Consider the following 22,363-nt stretch of genomic DNA (forward strand, 5'->3'; position numbering starts at 1 on the left):
CCTCAACAGTTTTTTAAAAATGCACTGTTTCCAACACCAAATATCTTCGAGAAAGTGTCAGTGTAAAACATCCAGCCAAGCTGGCCATCCTCCAGTCAGTGGGCAGCTAGGAAGCACTGCTTATAAAGCTGCTTCTTTCAGTCTGCTAGGTAGCAGCTATCTCTGATTAAAATTGGACACAGCTGGAGTACAAGTAAAATCTAGCTTTGGGGCATCAGAGTGCTTACTCACTCTGGAAGCAAAATGTTGACAGATTTACCTTGAAGGCCCAGTAGAAGGAGTACTCATCATACAAATGCTAATAATCACATATCAGATGTACAATAGCCATTTTCTATTTTTTTTTTCTCTTCCTAATCTAAAACAAATGTTGTTGTTCTTATGAGCAGGACAAATAATGTGCAATTCTTGTTTTAGAATAGGAGTATTGACTGTGGGGTTTACTTTATGAAATTTATGTCTTATCACAAAAAAAATCTTTTATTCATGAAAACAATTACAAATATAAGTGCAAAAATTATATCAAGCAACATACAGCACAAATGTTTCTTCTCAACGATGTCTCAAAGATGTCATGTGACAGAATAAACAGGTAAATAGGTTCTTTACCCAAACAATTTATCGAGCCAAAAGCACCTTGGAAACCTGTTTTCAAAAGTGAATCTTGTTGCAACCTAAAAAATATTCTACATTATGCATTGATATGTCTACTTTCTCTTTTTCTCTCAACTTCATCTATTCAGCTTCAACATCATTTGCTACTGCTATTACCCAGGTATGTCTGAACATTCTGGTTTCTGCTTGTAAAAAGAACATTGCTTCTAGGTATTGTCTACAATTAATGTTTTGTTTTTCAGCTTTTACAAAGCATTTGGAGAAAAAAAATCACTGGCTCAGGATGATATTGAGTTCTTTGTCTACCTTTGGTTATTAATTCAGCAAAGTCCCCAAGGTGAGGATTTATTTTTAAGATATTGCCAACAATTAGGCACATGTTTACAGAAGATTTCTCTGCATTCTTAATGAGATGGGTGTGTTGCATTAACCTCCCAGCTGTGCTTTAAAGAATGTTACTGAGAAGGCTTGTAGAAAGTCCAACTTTCTTCTCCTCTTTGTTGTGTTTGGAGTAGTCATTGTTTTGGGTTTTGTGGACAAACATGGTAACAGGCTTCTTTCCTGCAGGAACTTCCCACACTGACTGTGGGTGATGTTTATCAAACCTGAACCAGGGTGGACAGATTATTGGAAGCTGGGATGTGTGCTGCTTCTTGTCTGAGTGTATAGGGTGGAAACCTAAGTCAGAGCTTCAAAGCATCAAGTAATATTGTTCTATCCTCTTGAGTTCCTACAGAACTCAGAAAAACTAGCATTCCCATCTTTCAGTATTGCTTCATTGCAGAAGATGACACCTTGGCTGAAAGCTTATGCCAGCCCCTCAGCCTCAGCACACAGAAGAACCTACCAGCATATACTACTGCTTAGAAATTATATCACCTGGTCACTGTGAGCTACCTGAGCACCCCTTTGTCCTTATCAACTACTGAGGTTTACATCTGTGCATATATATGTGGTGGCACGGACATGAGATTTCATATTTACAAAAGAGTTTTTCATCCTTCCTCATTACAACATGTAAGTAGTCCTGCAATAAAATCATTGAGATACAGTCACCTTTTCCTTGGGAGGAAGAAGTGGGAAAAATTCAAGGTGCTTGCAAGCACAAAGCATGGAAGCTACAGGAGTCTCCGCTTTGCCTGTAGAGGGGCAAGGTGAAGTAGTGTGAGGCAGAATTTAAACTCAATTAATAAGAATTTGAAAAATGTATTGCCATTTCTATTTTAGTAGAAGGTCACAGTAGCTAATGTTTATGCTGTCAGACAAGTCTCAGCTTGTTTGTTCTTTGTTCTTTGTTTTTATTTTTTATTTTTAATTTGCAATTTGCAATTAGACACTGTAATTACACAGCACTGCTTTTTCTCCTAGCTGGTAATGGAGATTTGCTGAGAAATCTCAGAAATGAAAGTCTTTTAGCAATGTTTACATACGCATGTCATGTTGTCTCTATGTCTAAATTAAAACTTGGATCTCAGTTCTTTAGCTGCTTTGCTGATATTTCACAGTTTATCTTGACGTTTTATTATTTATAAAAAGAGCAGTGAATCCTGAAAGAAGGAAAAGGAAGCAAGATCTTATGAGTGCTTTAAGAAGACTTAGCAGAGTACAACAGGATGATTTCTTCAGAATGGTTCTAGGACACATTCGTGTCTAAGTACAGTGAATCACACTAAGGAGCAAAAAAATTCGTATAAAAGCACTCCAGCGTACATCTGAGTAAAAAAAAAAAAAAAAGGTCAACATACTGATGTTACCACAATACTGCTGGATGGTGGTCCTTTAGGAGTGGTCCGGGCAGACAGCCTGCGGGATTAGCAGCCAACCTTGGCTGAGTATACATCTGGATACTCTGAACTACCAACTAACACTAAACAGATTTCACTAGAAAAGGATGGGGTACTGGTGGGGTTAAAAAGACCTTTGCACATTTGATATGAGTAGGTCAGGATTTAAGTTAAGAGATTTTGCTGTATTTTTCACAGCTTGCTATGGAAACTGTGATTGAAAAATCTGTCAACTGATTACTACACACAAATTAACTCATAACTGATGAACAAAAGAAAATACCCAGTAGCCAGGGAGTCACTATTTCTTACCACCAAAGCATGCCACTCTGGTCTCTTAGTCTTGACTCTGAAGGGAGACCTAGAAAGCACATTTAAGAGAGGAGCCTACAAGCTAAAATTAAGAACTCCACCAGACCTTAAAAGGCTCATGTCCATTTGGCCTAATCCTTCTGCTGAATCCCACACATAGGAGATTTGTGTAGCTGAATCTGTGTGCTCAAGGTGGGTGCCTGTATCTTTACTAGTGTTTTCTCTGGCTTCAATGTCAAACCTCATCCACAACAAAGCAGAGCTCATAGTTCCTGCAACAAAATCCCCATTGCCTATCATACATGTATCACTTTAGCCAGGTCCATTTCGCTAGTGTGTGCCACACATAAAGCAGCCCTTAGAAGGAGATAGAGCAAAGATAGGGCAGGAAGGGGTTGTTTTTTGGCAATTCACCTCCATATCATCAAGGAAAGCATCACTCATGAATTTCAAACAGTTTGATCTCGTGAACAAGCCTGTACTACAAAACTCATACATTTAAACAGATAAAGGAGCTATTTTTCTCTGTGCTAAAATTCTCACCTCTCAAAACTCTGTTTTTGTTTGTTTGTTTGTTTTGTTCATTCTCTTGAAGTACCTATCAGCTTAATCTCACTAGACACCAAGCTCTACCTGTTGCTCAGATGGTTTTCTGCTATTACTTGACCACATAATGCTATGACTACATAATATGTATTCTATATGACTATTATGTAGTCATAATACTATGACTACATAATATTTTGCACCTCCAGAAATGACCTTGGAGAAAAATGTGAAAGCTCCAGACAGCGTTAATTGTAAGCATAGTTGACCAAGAATACACTGTTTTAATTTTTTCTGACGGTTGAAAAACTCCTCTATTAATGCAGCAAAGATATATATGCTTGTGGCTTAAACTCTGACATTAAGTTATAATCAACTGGTGTATCATATAATAATGGAGATGATGGAAACGATTGTAAAATTTTTATTATTTCACCAAATAATCTTAATGAAAATACTTTTTCCTAGCAATTGTGCATATACATACATATACATCATCTCTGGCGAGGCCACATCTGGAGTGCGGTATTTGGTGCAGTTCTGGGCTCCCCAGTACAAGAGAGATGGGCAGCTTCTAGGGAGGGACCTGTGTAGAAAGAGAAAGATGATTAAGGAACTCGATCATCGCTCTTCTCTTCCGAGGAAAGACTGAGCGAGCTGGGCCTGTTTAGCATGGAGAAGAGAAGATAGAGAGGGGATCTGATCAACCTGTACAAATATCTGAGGGGAGAATGTAAAGTGGATGGGGCCAGGATCTTCTCTCTGGTGGCCAGTAACAGGAAAAGGGGTAATAGGTGTAAGTTGAAACATAGAAAGTTCCATCTCCATGCGAGGAAAACTCATTTCCTCTGAGGGTGACAGAGCCCTGGAACAGGCTGCCCAGAGAGGCTGTGGAGTCTCCTTCTCTGGAGATCTTCAAAATCCACCTGGATGCCACCCTGTGCCCCCTGCTCTAGGCGTCCCTGCTGGAGCAGGGGGGTTGAACTAGATGATCTTTAGAGGTCCTTGCCAACCTCAAACACTCTGTGATTCTGTGATATATACACACATATATAATGCAAACGCACATATATAATGCTTATATATATATATATACACATATGAATGCTTTTGTCATAAGTAGGTTTTTCCTTAGAAAAACTCCAAAGTGATAATGTAAGAAAATCAGGATTTTTTTTTCAAAAGCTGACTTTTAGTCAAAAGGAGATATTTTCATCTGAAGAGACATTCACAGTATACAGGTTTTCATCTAATTTAGAAGCTTTTTTTACATGTGATAGAAACTGTAGATCTAGTCATATGTAAAGAATTTAAATCCAGCACAGGGTAAAAAATAAAATCCAAACAATCCAAACTGTTTGTTTTTATATACAGTCATCTTTTAAAGAAATATTGCTTCATGTAGTTTCATTCACACAGAATTAATGTCATCATTTTTCTCATATATAAGGTTCTGAGCTGTCCCCAAGAACAGAGTGGAATTCAGTTTGCTTTCTGTACAGTTTGGCAAATTAACTGGAATAATCTTTTAACAACAGCAACAACAAAAACAGAAATTTGAGAGGTGCGTGATTCAGTGCTAATATTTGCTCTGTTTCAGTACACCTTGTGTCTTTGTTTCATTTAGAAAATTCTTGCTTTCAGCCCTGCCTTTGGACATCTCCAGCAGATACTTTTAAGGTTTACTTCCAGTCATCATTAGACTAACTCTCTTTATCAGATTTCAATTAGTCAGAAACTTTAACCAAATGATGACAAATCCATTCCTATTTTAGACTTATTAAAAATATAAATTAGTATCTAAAATTCCCTTAATTTCCCCCATGTCATGCGCACACTTACAAATGGCTCTCACTTACAATTGAGTTCTTCAAAGATACGTTACACTACTCCAGTCTAAACAAGAATCAAGTCTTAAGGGAATAATTAAGATGCAAGAGTTTCTCAGTTCTTAAATCTTTTCTATGTTGAAAGTTTTTCCAGGAATGTCTATGCACTTGCAAAGGCATCAGGAATATATTTTCATCAATAAATGATTTCCGATAGATAGATATTTTGAAGAGTTTTTGTGATTTTTTTTTCCCTATTCATTCTTCCATATCACAGAAAGTAAGGTGGAAAAAAAAGCAGGGCAAATTAGGAATGGAAAAATGTTAGAATAAAATAAGAAGGACCACTGCTGTGCAGTCTCCACCGCTGGCAGTTTTAAAAAACAGCTTAGAGAGATGTTTTGAATAATCGCTTTGGTCAATTCCACCTTGGGGCAAAGGCAACAGTCTAAGTGACACCATGACAAGACTGTATTTCCATAATTCGCTGCCATACTGATATTTCTCAGACTGTGTTTAGCAATAGTCTGAGAAGAGAATAAAATAGAGTTATATTTACTTTAAAAATATTATAGTATCAGGCACTGGCATCTTCATTAATTTCGTCTTTAATCTGGCAGACTTTAGAACAGGCTGCAAAACTTAGCACAATGTGTTATTATTAACCTTCAGAAACCACTGAATAAGGGAAGGACAAAGACATTGAGAAGACTAAAAAAAAAAATCTTCTGGGAGTGGAAGTGTGAGGAGTTGGGCAGAGACAGCACTACACAATGCAGTATATCTACAACCCTCATGAATAAGGACAAGTCATCATTGACAAATTGGGACATCTGGATACTGTTCATTGCTTGCCAAGTTTTGCATTGCAAACGAAAGCAAAAGGCAAGGCTAGGAAAAGCACACTATCAAGACAAAGCAGCCTGTTTCTGCTCTCCTCTGCTATGCAAACAGCAGCTGAACTTTTCACTGACGTGCAGCTGGAGCAATATGCCAGGACTAGAAAGGATATCTTGCTGGCCTCCAGACTATCAAGATGTCCTCATTTGCCATGGGCAAGACTGACCACCCCTGGCCAGCTGGTTCTCCTCCATTGGCAAGTTTAAATTCTTAAATCTCTAAAGCAGGTATTAAACCCCATTTTATACAGAAATAAGACTATTATTTTCCACTGTGGTGGGCTGAAGCACGTTCAAATATGCCTTCTCCAGCAAAACAACTCTTTTGCTAAAGAGCGAGGTACTAGGAAGATGCTGAGGCACAACAACAATGTTGTTTGATAAACCATAGACGGTCCTTTGCCCTGTAGTGTGTGACTATGGTTCTCCACCCTTTTAAAATATTCAGGCAGGTTGCTCATTGGGTGCTTCTCTTCCTCTTTCTTACTCCATCTTGTGGCACTTGTAGTACTTGAGCAGCTTTTCTCTGCTCAAGTGAGAGCAATGCAAGTTTAATAAGGTTTATATAGTCAGTATTGACCTGTGTGTCTTCCTTTTCCTCTGTATATGTAACTTTTTCTTTTACAAGAATTTACCTTCTGTAACATCCTTGGTTAGTTGTCATATCTCTCAAACTAATCTTTTTGTGCTCCTGTGGCTTTCCCCCCACCATACAAAAAAGACCCCCAAAACTCACTGAATGAAACAAAAGGCATACACTTCTGATTTTTGATGGAAAAAGGAAAAACTGCAGGAGGATGTGTGGGATTTCAACTATGACTTATATTGATTTTCTGATTTTACATTATTTTTCCCAGTTCACACAGAAAACAGATCAAGCTCAGACACCTCAAGTACAAACTTGTAAGGATGACATAAAGCTGTCATGATTTCTAAAAGACAATGATTTTATGAAATGTTTAAATTAAAACATATATCAAAATTAACGTGAATAAACTCTTAAAATTATGTCTGTCCTACAACTTTCATGGTTTGCTAGGAATGCTTTTTATAACAGTTTCAAATTAATAGATGTATCAATTTCAGATAAATCCTCTATAATGAAGCTAAATTATTAAAGATGTTATTAAAACAACTCTTATAGCACCAAGAAAATATTTAAGTTACTGAAACAGAGCATTAAACTCTGAATTTCCATTTTCCTTTTGAGCTATTTACATAGTTCTTAGAGCTATTTACATTTACTATTCTGATATGAAAGATATTTTTAAGTATCGTTCTCAATCATGGGAGCCCCAAAGGAATTTGCATAGCCTACACATAGTGTTTAATCCAGAAAAATGCATTCAGCAGTGGAAAATTCATTGTTACTTTTGTTCAGAACCCTAACCGATTTATTAATAAATGTTTGAGTGTTCAGATTTTGTCCCCTTTAATGATCACCAAAAACGCCACTTTAAGAGCTCTTCCTTGGAGCACTTGTGAGCGTAATAAGGCAGGTCATTTTAAGGAAAGAAAGTATCTCACTAGAGATCATATAGGGCAGCATTTTATCAAACCAGTAAGCAAACCAATTACATTTTTGGGAGCAATTTCTTTATGTGAGTGTAATGAGGAATAAAGAGAAAAAAAAATAAACAAATAAAAAAAACACCCCACCCAGCCTGTTGGCTAGAGAGAAAAAAAATTCTGAAGCGCCCTCAATCAAAGAAACCTTTGCGCAAAGCGTGTAGAAACCTGAAGGAAAAAGTTAAATATTTTCTAAACTTTCTTAACCTTTCAGATCTTTCTGCTTGCCCTAACATCTACACTTCCTACAGCCTGATCCAAAAGTCCCTTTGACACCAATGGAAAAAAAAAGTACAGTTCATGTAAGTTTTGGCTCAGACTCTATGAAAAGAACATATGGGAGGATTAATAGCATAACCTGTGTATAAATCTGTCAGAATAACAGATTTATGAATGTAATTTAATGCCAAAACCTGCCTGCAGAAGCAGTCTCGATATGTCATGCTTCGATCCCATATATTAGATTTCAGAGACAGCATGTCTTTTTGGAAAGAATACAAAATTGACAACTCCATGACACAGCACTAATTAATTGCTGCTCTTTGAGATTTGTGGGTGGTGACTCTCACGCTCTAGCCCTTTTACAGATGTGTTCAGCAGAGTTTCGGAAGTCTCTCCCTGCCAAGCAGACAGTGCTGATAGGAGGCAATGACACAAGAACTATATTCCTACTAAAGCACCCATGGGTTCCACACAGTTACCTTGATGCTGCAGCTGGGGCTTGTGCTGTTAAGACATCTACACCCCAAGGCCTCACCAGCATCACATAATTCTCTCTCTAAAAGTCATTCATAGCTGCATTTCGTTTTGTAACTTTCTTTTTGTCGATACCCAAACGGAAAGTGTTGAAATGATACCAGCTGTGAGGCAGCATAGGGCCTTTTGATTGCTTACCAGTCCTCTGCCACCCTAACAGCTTGCCAGGATGGTTCTGTAAACTTGCCCAAGCTTTTGCTAAAAATAAAAATACGGAATACCTTTGGATGACAAGGAAAAAAAAGTCAGGACACTGAGTCAAAACATTCAATCAGGGCAATTCCAGGTTGTAGTTTACTTAGTATCATCTGTGCTAATTAGTATAGTGCTAAATGGCAAGTCTGTTAGCACAGGGGAGGAGGAAAGCAGAATGTGTCAAATGTGTTAGAAAATCAAAACTATTACACTGAGGAGTTCTATGTCATCTGCCCTTTAGATTTAGTCTTAGGAAACTGATTAACCTGTCTATGTAAGAAGCATATTTTCAAAAAGTTTTATTGGTTTACATTAATATGGACAACAGTTAACACTGTTTTTTTTGTCATGTGTTTAGAATCATTATTTGACTATAATCAGCTAAGTTTTTTGCTTTATCAAGTCCAAAATTTGTCTCAGAAGCTTTTCCGAAAACTTGTACTAAGAGCATCTTAAATAGATAAAACCAAACAGAACCATTTAAAAATATATAATTTTAAAATATATATAAAATTTAAAAATTGATCAAGTTTCTAGGACTTCTTAGATTTCTCCTTGGAATTTTATTTCAAAAAGAAACCTTTTGCAAGTCATTCTATGCATACTTGAACTGAAAAGTTCTTGCAAGAAATGTATGGAACAGAACTCCTTATAAAACTTCCTTACTTCTCATCTCAATCCACCTGCTGCAAACAACTGTGCTAATGAGTCCCAACCTGTCAGGGCATCTGATGGCGAGAACATCTCTTCTCTGGCTCATGGGGAGGTCTGGGAACAAATTTGTCCTGGAGGCTCGAAGGGCAACTGAGCCCTTGTCAGGCTAGAGGAGCACAACTGAGCGAGGGGCTTAATGGGCTGAGATACCATCTGCACAATGGAAAGAGTCCCCCTTTTCACTGTCTCTAGGCATTCTTCCTATGTCCTGTTTTACATCTTGGTCTGTGCAGGATCTTGGCTTATGATTCAATATTGGACTAGTCCTCTCTTGCAATAAACAGAAATTTAAGTGAGGCTATTTTTAGCTCTGTCTTTAAGTGGTTTCAGCTTCCAGAAGGACCTTCACACAAAGACGTACTAAAAAAAAGCAATGCCAGAATTGAAAATTTGTAAATCTGGCAAGCTAAGTATTGCCGTTATACACAACTTATATTTGTGACTCACACTGTAAGACTAGCTATGGCTTAATCTTTATAATTGTTAATCATCACTTAAGGAGCCTGAAAACTGAGAAGAGCCTCCACAGACAACACAAAGACCAGAGATAATCTGAATCTAAACAAAGAATGATTCATATAGTATTTTGTATACTGTGGTTTCTTTCTTTACTGGAATGCATTTGTGAGCAAAAATAATAGTAGTTTTATTAAATATTTCTAATACTAACCACAGGAAAAACAGGCATATTCACAGGTGTAGTTAAGGATAGATTTTTTTTGTCGTGGTCCTATCTGATAAATGATGCTTATAGGCAGAGCTGTAATTAATACTCACAAAGAAGAAATTTTATTAACAATTGTGGAGAGTGTTTTTTATTATATTTGGTTTTTTGTTTTGTTTAGTTTCTTTGTTTTTTCTCTGCCTTACAACTACAGGATTTGGTTCTTTAATTACAGTTTTTACTGTTGAAGCAGATTCACAGAAAGCTTAAGTTGGCAAAGGCCCATGGAGGCTATGTAGTCCAGCTAGTCTGCAAACTGAGAAACTTGGTGTAGATGAATTATGAGAATTTCTAAGGAATTTATCAAGGAAAATTCTCACACAGGTTTTGTAGCATCAGCTTCAGTTTCACCTTTCTTCAGCTCTCAGCCAGCCTCACACTGAGAAACTCATACTGTACTTGCTAGGTATAGTCAAAAATAATGGTTTTTTTAATGCTGAATGGTAAATGAAATGAATCTGCATGGATCATCATCATTCATGAATTGAATCTGCATGGATCATCCATTTTTTGTCATTACTTACTTAAAAAATAATAATTAGAAAACATGGACCATGGACCACCCTCAATTCTCACAGGTGCTTTATCGATAATAGCATCACCAGGACACTTGCAGAAACATTTTGATATATTTTATTTAGGCCAGAGCTGTGATTCCAGGGCTGAATGACCAGTGCTGCCAGTATTTAAACATTGCCATCATCTGGGTAGTGCAAGTTCCTGCAGACTGACCTAGCCTTTGTGGCCAGCACAGCAGGAGTGGTAAATCCTGCCTCCACCCCTGCAAGGCAACCTCTGCGAGTTCAACCTGCCCACCTGCGAGCTCGCGGCCCTGGGTGCCTGGTGGCAGCTCCCCTCGGCCCGACCTGCTTCTCCCCAGCCCGCACCCCAGACTCCTTCCTCAAGACCCTAAAAGAGTCACAGAGGAGTCAGGGGCTCTCAGGAGCACTAATGGCTCCCCTCAAGAACTGATGCACTGCTGTCATCCTAGTTATTGTCTTGCATACAGGATAACCCAGGTGCACAGCAGTATTTTGGGTAGAATGCATGGGTTTCTGAGGGGTTAGAAGTCTAAGGTGAGTAGCAGGAAAATTCTTGTTGAAGTTTCACTGAATCTCTTTTTTTTAAGAAGTCAATCAACTAAGTATAAGAACATCTAGAGTTTACCATGGCCAAAGATCACTAGCAATCCCTGTTACCTATGTGAATGTTTCTTCCTGTTATAGAGGGAAAGGTGTGGTGATGGGGCTCTCAGCTTGGGCACCTCAGCAAGCATCAAGGGGACTGATTCTGGCCAAGCAACTTTAAAGTGAGGTCTGCATATCTACAATATGATATCATATCTTCTGTCTATAGGCATATTTAAGAAGACTTGAGGCCTTATTTAAAAGTCTGGTGTAGCTACAGGGTTTCAATAAAAATCACAAAACTGATTACAAATTGCTGCAGAACCAAAACATAACCTTGTAGTGGTTAGTCCAGGACTGGGAACCATGAAGAGTTCTGCCCATTAGAAGGAAAATGTGATGATGGGAGCCAGGATCTGCTCTTTTCTAGAAAACGTGCACAATTTCACCTTTCCGAGAAGGTGGTAGAAAGGCAGAGAAGTCATTTTGCCTACTCGGCCATTCGCTGCCTGTCCCCGCAGCACGTTCTCCGTCCAGGAATCTCTGCCTTTATTTGCCTTGACATCCAAATCCACAGTATGCAATGCAGCTCCCTAAGCCCTGTATTTGTGCCTATCAGACAGATTTACCTGTGCATTCAGTGCTTTGTGTGGGCCTCTGCTGTTCCCAGGCTCTTCTCTGTTCTACATTTTCAGGCGGGCCTGGTCCTTCGGTCGGGGATAGCTAACCAATACATGACTTCCAAGTAGGGGCTGCAGGCTGTATTTAGAGTAGCGCTGAGGAATGCAGGAACCCAGCAGGCAATAAATGCTTAAAGGAAGTGAAATCTGGGAGGCAGAATAAAGCCTGGAAGATGCATGATGCTCTGTGAACTCTCGTGTGTCAAAGCCCAGCAATGAGTCAGCTCCTGTAGGGTGGTGAAAGGAGAAACAAAGAATGTTAGGGAAAAAGGAAAGAACAGAAGGGAGAAAGCATATCCATTTTCACATTCCCAAGCAGCAACATGATGCGCTTTGCTTTAAAAAGAACATAAGTAAATGCATGATAAAAAATGAGGTGGAGGGGAAGCATAAGTCACTAACTAAAAGTAACAGATCAACTTTCCCTCTTGCTCTAAAGGGGCAAATACCCAAGTGAAATCAATGCTTGAGCAGCTCCAAATGCAAAAAATATATAAGAATAAAACAACCGATATCAGTACAATGACTGGTCAACTACTACTGTCACAAAAGAACCAGCCTATAAAAGTTTAGTTGCCACTAGATTTCAAGAAATCTCCCAATATCTTCTACAAACATTCTGGGTGTGGATGAAAGCAAGATAAAGGAAATTACTCCCAAAAGAAGCTATACAAACACGGGTTTCCCAACATGATAGCGGCATATATCCTCAGTAGTTGCTTGCTGTTCCTGATAAAATACTAAGCACATGGAGGCTAATGTGGAAGTCATTCATGCTGTAGTATGGTAACAAGGTGTCAGAAGGATCTCTTTCTTGCAAAAGCACCAAGCAGTTTAAATATATATATACATATATATATATATATATGTGCAAAAACCAGCAGCCACTCTCAGTGATGGGACAGAGATTGCCAGGTGGGCAGAGATGCCAGCTGACTGACAAGTTTTGGAATGGTATTGGTACATGTAAATTTCTAGTTGGGAAAATTTACTCACAAATCATACTTTTTCAAAGATCTTTTGTATTTGTTACCAACACAAGTATGTTGCTAGGCCACATTACTGTGGTGCTTTTGAGAAATGCTGAATGTCTATGAAGTATTGGCAATAACTGAGCTGGGGAGAATTCAAGAGTAAGCAATCCAAGAACGAAATATACTACGATAACATTCATCTTTCTGACAGAAGATGTCAGTGAGGACTGCATCCAAGATACTATCTAAGATAGTATCATAGTGAAAATTTAACTTGATTATTGAGAAAAAATATTCAATGAAAAATATATCCTCACTTTTATGGAAATGTTTCCTGAAAGCTCAAGAAGATGTTTACCAGTCAAATATGAGTCAAAGCACAGAAAACTTAATGAGCAGACATGACGCATGTAGGACATGGCAGGAACCTTTTCCTTACAAACCACAAAAAATTATTTGACTCTTATTCACATTTTCAGACAGTTTCTCCACAGACAGAGCAATGAAACACAAAGGTATCATGCTTAAGACCACATAGTATTGAATGAAAGATACCAACTTTCCTGTAGTGACATTGCACAACTGTCCTTTGGAAGCTGCCAGCTTTCCACTTTTCTCTCTGCAGAGATTCATATGAGGTTCTCTCATCTTCTCCCTTTGATCCCTGTAACATTTAGAGCAATTACAAGGAATTCAGGTGGTTAGAACAGTCTAAAGAAGCCTGTAAAGCCTCTTGTATTTAATTGTTTGCCATCACAATGGTAGGTGTTATTTCCCTTAGCAGTCATTAGTCACTTCTACTGGAGCAGCTATTAGATGAATAGTACCTTAAAACCTTAGCATTTGCTTGATGTCTGTCATCTTGTTATCTAGTTATTTTCCATTGTAACACTGTTTAGCAAAAAGTCAATATGCTTACACTGTCTTTTCTTTAGTTAAATTTAGTTAAACAAAGTTTTCTTCACCTTTCCCGGACTATTACAGCAATCAGACTATTAGCAGAGAAGTTCACTCAGTTGGTTTTCTAAGTTTCTTGTCTTATGCAACACACGCACACATACACACACATGTAATGTTATGATAGGCCTTCTCAGAGAGAATTGCACGTGATGTTAGAATTTGCTGCAGCAGCTCATTCAAGAGAGGAAAAAACATAAAATCATCTTTGCATATTGGTATTCTAGAACAATACAAGTGAAAAAAAAGAGAGGGCCTGCTCTGTCAGGGAAAAATAGTTTCACTTTGTCATGTAACAAAAAAAGATATAAGCTTTCCGGGGCTAGAACTAACAAATCAGATAGTTTTTCACTCATGTAAAGGCAAAAAAAAAAATGTTACTGTGGATGTAATGGTTATGTTACACAACTGTATTTTCACATGAAAGAGTAGAGCGATTGCCATTACAGCCTTCATAAGGAACTCTAAAAGCATGTTTCTTCTTGTTGAGTTCCATAAGAGTAGTAATTCTTCTAAAATTTCACGGTGAGACTTTCACAGTCGGTTGTGTTGCCAAAGCAAGGTGATGTGCTATAAAATACTCAACAGATATAGGCTGAGCCAACAATTCCTACTGTTTATATCCAGCTAAGAAATAAAAATAAAAGACTTTAAAACTAGGGTACAGGAAATAGCAAAACTGGTGTTTAAAAAGCATTCCCGGGAAGCCCTAATGAAAGATGAAATGTGAAATCTAAGTCCCTTTATATCAAGTTTTGGGGATCTGGTCTGGAGCATTATTTGTGGGTTTGGTGGCAGAGCACCGTGACTGGAGCCCCCAGACACCGTGGCAGGTGCCCCAACACCGGCGCTTGCCTGCCGTGAACCTGCCATTGCAGGAGCACAGTCCTCCTCCACAATCTACAGACAACCGCAACCTGTAGCTCTCCATGGCTGGAGGTTTCCCTGTTCAAAGTTTGATGCATTGTTATGACATTTGCTGATATTTTCATGTGGGAGAAGTGTAGATGTGTTTGTTAACTTTTGTTGCATTTTACTCCGTTGTTGTGACCGAGCAGTCAGGCAGTCAGTCCCTCTGTCTGACTGACTCATGACCTAGGAGAAAGGAAGATATATCACCCAGATACGTTTTCAGAGTTTGACTTTACAGGAAAAGAGAGATTCATCCTTCAGAGGGACAAGCTGCACAGATAGCACAAAATTTCCTAATATATTAAAGATATTTTCTTGTATTCAGGTAGAATTTGAGCAAAATAAGTGTTCATGCGTTCTTCTAAGTATAGTTAAGAATGTGCTGATCCTCCTTTCTCTTCTTTAGGTTATGCTTGTTTCTCTTGAACTGTATCATGTATTGCTAATCCCAAATGTTCAAAATTTCATGGCCAAGATTGTGAGACCTGAAAGAAAGACTGAATTCTTCCTGAAGCCTGAATTCATGCTATGCACTTAAAGCACATGGGCATCACATGTGACATCTGGATGTTCAGTAGCTCTCCTAAATTGCCAAACCAATTTGATGATTTTCAACCAGGAGCTCCTGCAGGCAAGTGCAAGCAACTTGGAATAGATCTGCACAAAATTGCAGATTGTCTGCTGTTGAGGAACTCTCAGCTTTTTCCTAAACCTGAAATTCAAAAATTATTATTTGCCTTCCAGGTCCCCAGCTACCAATTCCCTAATGTTTAGCAATGACACATCATATTGCCTTGCAGCCGTGTTTGACTTCTCCCCATTCAGCCCTCATCTCTGGTCTCTCACTTCCTTCTCAGACCCATTTCTTCCCTGGTGACTGCCTCGAGCTTCTTCTTTCCCATCTGTCCTCTCATACTGCCTCTTCATGGCTCAGCCCAAATTTTCTTGTAGGATTTGAGACAATGGGAAAGCACTCTTTCCTACAGCCAGAGTGACAAGCTGCCCTTTAACATGTATAGGTAGCAAAATAGAAGGATATTTGGCCATTGAGATTTTTCCCTTGCATGGAAAGGGAAGCTCTGCACAGTTGGCATCTCTCGAGCATCAGCTGTAATTTGTAGTCCCTCAGTTTTAATCTGCTAATTGTTTTCCTTCTTAATCAATGCCTTGGGGTAGCAGATTATAGGCCTTGAACACACATTCCTGTCATCTTTATGTTGTGAAAGGAAGCTTTATTAGTTGCTCCTACTCTACTATTAAAAATTCTCTCTCTGAGTTACTTCTCCTTGGGTAGGTTTCCAAAATTTCTAAAGCATAAACAATTATAATGATAACTATTAACGTAAAAGTCTTGGAATGCCTCAAGAGATTCCTGTGTGTATATGACGTAAGTGTGTGTGTGCTTATATGGGTGTGTATATATACATCTGTGTATATATATACAGAGAGAGAGAGAGAGAGAGAAAGAGAGAGGAAGAAAGGTGACCTCTGGATATGGTTCAGGGAAAGCAATACAAAGGCTTATGTCACCAAAAACATTTGCCTTTTGACCACCAGGGTGGACAGTATATATTACTTTTTGCAAGGAACCAACTTACTTGCTAGAATCTAAAATCTAAAAAAAAAAAAGAAAAAAAAAAGAAAAAGTGTTATAAAGAGATCAAAATAATGTTGAAGGGTCTATAAACCTCTCCCTTATTTTTCTTATCAGGCCAGCAATGGACTGTCTTTTCTATCTGAGTAATTGGCAGTGTGAATTGTCATTTTGTCAGCAAGAGATGCCGTAGACACCTGCCACCAAAACATTTCTTGTGGGATCTAGAAAAGAGGGCAGGGTAGTTGTTCTTCACCAAGGAAGATGCATATCAAATAGTCTCTGCACTTCAGAAAGGAGATATCATACCCGTGGGCAGACAACTTCCAGAAACACTTTTTAATCTGTTCTCTAGACTTAAGGGGATAATTGAGCAGGCTGCAGGCTGCCAAATACATATTTATTATTTTCTTCCTCATAAGCTTTGGTTATAATTTTCTGCTACATAGCATTTCTCTAGGATTTATTCATAAGAGTTCATATTGAATTATTAATAGTAGAACATGTAGAAAAATGCCTGTAAAATAATGGAAGTTTGTACCAAGAGCAAAATTTTGGAAAGCCACAAAGATCAGGTACAAGAGCTCAACAGTAACTTGCTCTGTCTTGCCTCTTGCAAAGTGCTTGAGAGCATATGTTGGAGACTACGAACATATCTCAGAGGCCTGCTGGGTATCATTGCAATTGCCATTTTTTTCTGCTTCAAAATTTTCACAGCAACTCACTGTCTTCACAGTATTAATTTGTACTGTAGTTTTCCTCAACATAGAAGTCTGAAATTCTTGGACGGAAGGTACCATGCTGTTACAGTGCATCATTCAATTGCTTGTTGAACAGTTCGATTTCATCCTGATCCTGTAAGGATTTTTTTCTCTTAATGTTTATTTGTTTCAGACCTTGTCGTGTTACCATACTGGAACATGACATTTAGAAGAAGAAGAACTGTTCAAATTAAACTAATCGACTTTTAAAAATTAGTGATGTGATTTACCAAGGGGAAAAATGATTCATTCTTGTTATGTTCCCAAATGGCCATTCCTGAAATACGATGATATCACAAAAAGTACTGTGACACATCCCAGTGCTGGCTGACACTTCCCTTAACCTTACATTTTCTTTAGTTGAGGAGATGCCAAATTGTTTTGAGTTACTGTTTTGATCATGTCAGGATTCCTAAGCGTGATTCAAAGAATATCTTTTCACATGCATTTTATGTAACTGATAATTTTAATTATGTTTAGCACATAATTAAATCTAATTAAGTCTAATACCCTACCTGATTATTGGTTTCTACTCTTACTATTTCAATTCCCAGATTTATTATGATGACACCATGTATCCATTTCCTGCACTTAAAGCTTCACAAGCATTTCTGCGGCTATCCTGAACATGCTGATTGCTATTTTCTTGTCACAGTCTCAGGTGCACAACAGCATGGTGACATAGATCACAGAACTAATCCAGGCTCAAAATACAATTTTTCACAGATTTATTCTTAATCCAGTTAGATTCCTCAGGTTACCATAAATGTTCTGAAATAATATCTTAAATGCATTCGTTTGCAACGTGACTTTAAAACAATGAAAACTGAATCATTTCCTGAGATTGAATCACTTCCAGAGATAAATCAGTTCCCTGAGCTATATCTGTTTCAAAATCATTGTGATAAAATGAATCAGCAACATGAAGTGCAAAGTACAGTGCTTTTGAGGAAGATATCACATGCATAAGTATAAAATATGAACTAGCTGATTGGGTGGTAGATCAGCAGAAAATATCAGCAGATAATAACAGACCATATACTGAAAGATTTAACACTTATGATGGTCTGTGTTATTGTAAAAACTCTCTAGCAGTGGGGTACTTCCATGGTACCCTTGGCTGAGCAATGCAAGTGCCACGTTGGATTAAGATGTGGGGACTAACATTTTAGACACCCTCAGTTATTGTCTCTGGGACCAATCCATTAGAAAAGAAGTAAAATCCAATTAGCTGCAAATAATGCAAAGGGTATTTGGACACAATAAATGGTATTTGGAAATAACAGGTCAAAATTTAGGTGTCAGGCTTGCAGGTTCATGAATACATATTATTTGCTAAGCAGAGTAAATGCCTATGGCAGATCAAGAAAGACTTCAAAGAAAATGCTCACACACAAAAGCAACTGTGTTCAACAGCAGTATGTGAGGGTTATTGGTCACAGGGCAAGGAATTTTTACAAGCAGAAGTCAAGTCCAAATAAGGGTCAGTGTCAACCATGAACTCTGAGAAGTTAGTCACAAAAACTTGGCAGACAAAGGACAGAAATAACTAGCCTAGGACATGAAAATAAACACATTTTCATTTATTTCACAGGCTGAAAGTGTGCCAGAAGGTCAGTGAAGTTAACATATAAACAAGACATGAAGGGCAGTCAACAAAACTAATCCTTAGTAGAGAAGTACCACCTGGCCTTTAAGGCCATGCCCAATGGGTGTGCTAGCCTTCTCCCTGCATCATTTTCAAAAATTTGTCATGCAGGTCACCCACCAAAGTCTTCTTAAAAAGCTGAGTTGTCCTAGGTTAAGGACCAGTTAACAGCCGAAAAATCAAAGCCATGAAAAAATTGTTGTATTTTCCAAAGATAAGACATTTTCAGCGAGACCACTCAGGAGCTCCTGTCAATGCTTTCGTATGTAACCTAGATGAAATGGGTGGGTAGTGAGATGGTAACTTTTGCAGATGATATGATAATAATCATTATTACCCAGAACAGTCAATCACTGGCAATTGGTTTTATGTTTGGCTAAAGTTTGCTTGGTACTGAGTGACTGGGCGCTAGCATGGCAGGTGAAATTCAGTGCTGCTGAAGGAAACTTAGTATGAGAAGAAACTACGTACTCTTACACAACTGTGATTTCTAAATTAGGTATTACTGTTCAGGACATGGATGTTGTAGCAATCAGGGTAATATTCAGAAGTGTTCAAAAAGGCAAATAAAATGCTGGCAGTTATTAAGCAGGCAAGGTTTGTGGATATAGGATATAATGTAGATATAACATCAGTTATTAGATTAGCTGTTTTTAATATGAAGCTCTCTCAGTCTTGCTGGCTACCTTATTAGAGTAATAATATGAATTGAAAAAGAATAGAAAACAGAATAAAAAATACGAATCTATAACTTCACAAAAGAAAAACAAAGAAAAAAACAACTGCATGGGAGAAAAATAGAGAAGGGATATTCTATATGAGGAGATTAAATAGTTGTAGCGCTTCTGCTTGGAAGAGACAACTGAAGAGGGCTGTAATGGGTGACTCATAAAAGCACGAGTGACATTTAAAAGGTGACTAGGGAATGAACACAAAACATTTCTTATAATAAAATGAGCATGAAATTAACAAGCATCTGATTTAAAACAGGCAATGTAAGAATTTTATTTTACCCAAATGCCTATTGCATCTGTGTCCCAAATCGCACTGTCATCATGGAAACCAAAGGTATGAATGAATTCATAGGAGATTTAGAACATGGATATGCTGGATAGGCCTACTAGTGGCTATTAAATATCACAGCCTGAATGAAGCCTCCAGCTGAGGAAGTTATTGAACCACTGATTGTCAGATGATGGGTAAGTAGCATTCATTTTCTGCATGTCCTATATCTCATGCTTCTTCCCAAAGTGATTATTAGTTGAGATATACTAGGATAAATGTGGCCTTGGTTTTGACTTATTTATTTATTTATTTATTTATTTATTTATTTATTTATGGGTCCATTTCAGACGATTTCTGGGAAAAGGACCCCTTAGAGGCCTGGTTTGGTTTTGGGCCCTTTTGCTGCTGTCCACTAATGTCGGAGGATGATAGTCTCTTGGTAAGAACACTGTTTAGGCTGGAGGAGAGGACAATTGTAGGGAGTCCTGCCATCTATTCTAAAAATAGGAATTTTCCTTTCCCAGTTTCTCCAGCTTGCCGTTTTGGTGACCCTGTTGAGATAGAACCAGAGCATACACTCTTTACACCTGCCAAGAAATTCCAGGATTTTTCCACCAAGGAAGCACAAAGCACAGCCCTCAGAGCAGTAACAAGTGCATAGGTCCACAGCAGTGTTGGTCCAGGTAAGAAATAAAGCAACCTTTGATGAGAAGGGACTTCAAGTTCCGTGGGAGTAAGCTCAACATTTAGATATGCTCTTATGCATTTGGTCCATTCTCTAAGCAAATTATGTGCCATTATTTCAAAGTGTGTAGTTCATAGCTCACAACAGGAGTATGTGTTACATAGCATTATCTTACCACTCCTGACCCATTCTAATTCTTATACAGCTTACTGTTTGTGACTTAATATACTGAATATTATCCTTCTAGTCAAGATATTTCAAGGATTTTTCCCTGCAAATAAGGCTTTCTCATACTTCCTAATTTTCCAGCAATATCAAAGCCTCTTATACTACTGTTTTAATAATGAAATTATTTTCATATGAAGATGTAAACTTCAATTTAAAAACACCCATTCTGTGAATAAGAAAATAAGAGAAAAGTGCAAAACTTAGAAGAGGAAAAAGTGGTCATTTCTAGAGCAAGAATAGGAGTGTTTTTGAAATTTAAGAAATCCCCACTTTTTCTCTCTCTCTTTTTTTTTTCCTAGAGAATTAAAACAACTCTTTTCTAACACCTGTGGCACTAAAATGAAAGGAAGTGAAGGAAGTGAACCCCACTTTTAAAGAAGGTTCTCCAGGACCCTGGAAACTACCTCCATTCTTTTGACATTTGTATCTCTCTTCAATTGATGTTAACATTAAAATCTAGCCACATTTTAACATTTTATTTTAAGAGTGAAGAAAAAATGCTATAAACTGAGTGTGATTCACCAATGTGAGAGCACAGAAAACAAAATAGCAGACCACATACTGTGATGTTTAAAATCAAATGTCATCTACAACAAGTGAAACTGATAATCCCTCCAATGTAGTGTTGAGTCTAGTTTGTCCTAAATAAAAATGTTGACCAAGGATGACCAAAAGTTTAGAAGAAACATGACCTTTAAAAATAGTTTGAACAAATTTTGGTTGTTTAGTACAAATAAAAGAAGTCAAAGGGGAAAAAACATCCCTTGAGATTTTAAAAACATCTGCAGAGAAGACAAGAGAAATATACTGTTTTCTTCCTTCATAACAGAGAAGATAAGGAGTAATGGCCTATAATTATGTTATGGGGGATTCAGAATAAATGTCAGAAAGATTGAGAGCTGTAAGGATGCAGAAGCACCAGTGCCTTGAAGAACTGTGTAATATTCATAGCCATTCGTGCTGAAGAGCATGCTGATAAAGTCTGACTAAAATGATGTAGATGAAGTTGATCTTGCCTTGGGAAAGGGTTTCAGAGATTTTCTCTTGAAAGTCTCTGTGACTCTATATATTTTTATGAATAATAGTCTCATTTATTATTTACAACCTCCTCTTTTAAATACTACATCTGTATTTTCTTCTGTCGGTCACAAACTTCCAGTGGATTGGTGAAAATTCTCCTTTTGTCTGTTGGAATCTTGGCCAGCTGTAATTCACTTGGTTACTTGGTAAATAGGATTTTATTCCCAAAAATTGCTATTTGTTTATGCTCGTTGTCATTTATGAGGACCATCTACTCTAGATGGACCAAAGAGGAAGATCTTGCTGTGACTAGCAGCATTGAAGGAGGAAATTTTGCCAGAACTATTGGTCTCACCAGCGCCTTTCACTTTCCAACAGTTTCTACCACAACTCCTTTCATTTCCCATCTCTTTGATAAAGTTAATTGTCTTTTCTCAGTGTAAATATTTTATTCTCTGATGAAACTCAGCAACATGAAAAAAGGTTTTCTCAGAAGGGGACAGTAATCTCAAGGCTTTTCCCTGAAAATCACTTTCCTATTAAGACAAATATTTACAAAGGTAGAATATCATAATCCACTACACAATATTCTTCTGTATTTGATTATTTTTCAAGATGATCTTCATCTGGAAGATGCAGTTTCATCATATTATTCCAATTAATTATACCTTGTGCTTTATTGGGAAGCTGGAAATAGGTGTTTCTATTAAGGAACATTTTTTTGAAGTTTCATTTTGGTACTTTGATCAACTAAGGGTCATCAAAAGTATTTCACTGAAGAAAATACCAATAAGCCTGACCTATCTCATTTATATTCTGAGACTATCTA

The sequence above is a fragment of the Tinamus guttatus genome, unplaced genomic scaffold (assembly GCF_059628265.1).
Source record: "Tinamus guttatus ecotype Peru unplaced genomic scaffold, ASM5962826v1 Tinamus_guttatus_pri_ptg000388l, whole genome shotgun sequence".
NCBI classification, from domain to species: domain Eukaryota; kingdom Metazoa; phylum Chordata; class Aves; order Tinamiformes; family Tinamidae; genus Tinamus; species Tinamus guttatus.